This window comes from Panthera tigris, chromosome E2 (genome assembly GCF_018350195.1).
Source record: "Panthera tigris isolate Pti1 chromosome E2, P.tigris_Pti1_mat1.1, whole genome shotgun sequence".
Taxonomy (NCBI): Eukaryota; Metazoa; Chordata; class Mammalia; order Carnivora; family Felidae; genus Panthera; species Panthera tigris.
In genome coordinates, this window is record NC_056674.1 from 50,862,950 (window position 1) to 50,864,100 (window position 1,151).

Consider the following 1,151-nt stretch of genomic DNA (forward strand, 5'->3'; position numbering starts at 1 on the left):
CCGCCCAGATGCTGGAGAGACACAGGGGAAGGCAGACACCCTCTCACGGCCTAGGTGTAGGAGGGAGGAAAGTATACTGTTTCAGGGTTGGGAAGTAAGAAGGGTAAACATCAGGCTGGATACTAATGACGCAGAGATGAGCGCCTAGAAAAGATCGCAGCTAGGTGACCTGGAATACGGAATGCTTTGTCCTTGAATATAGAATGGAAAACCTACAATATGACATCTCTATATTTCAGTTACATTTTGAGTTAAATTGGCTTTTGGAGGCCCAACCACCATTTTTAGCATCTGTTTTAGGAAAATGTGTTTCACATTAAAGCAATCAATTAATGATCCGATTCTTTGAAAGCTCACATTTATAACATCACAAAGCTCAGTCATTCATCAGCCAGATTGCAAAAGTTCACTCCCACACATAACCAGTTTTTCATAAATCAGGGCTAAATCATACTGGTAAAGATGGCTCATAACTCTTTGTCTCTCTCCCTGCTCAGTACCTTCTTGTTGCCACTGTTCTAATATATGGCTATTGCTTTTCTCACTCATGGCTTATCTCCTTGTATAGGTTATAAGTACAGTGATAGCCAAGCATCATGACTCATACTCCTCCAGATGCTTTTAGGATGGGCCTGGCACTTCACAGGCTATCCCTACACTCAGAGCTGAATTTCTGTTTGGATTTATTTCACCAATTCATATCCTACAGTGGTGCAAAACTAGAACTCCTCATGGTTTCTCCTCAAAATGCTCAGGCATGTACACCACACGTGTAAGACAGCTCACTTCTGAGTGCGCCAGCATGCACCGTAGCCTCAGAAAGGCAAGGAAACCTGGGACGCCCCAGCTCCAGAACTTGTCCCGGCCATAAACCAGGATACCTGGGACCACACTGGAACAACACTGCTGCGACTCTATCAGAGCCCTTTCATGAGCCGGAAAGACTTTAAAGCCAAATAAATCACAGCAGTAGGTGATGGTAGGTCTGGAAATTTCAATTACCTGGTACGACAACCTAGGAGGTATCTAAAGAAAGAGGTAGATAAGAATTACTGCCATCTTTTAGGGCAGGCTCTGAGATGTCTCCCTGTTTCAAGAACCCAGAAGCTGGCGGCAGAAAGTACTAAGGATGCAAACAGAGCCTGAGAGTC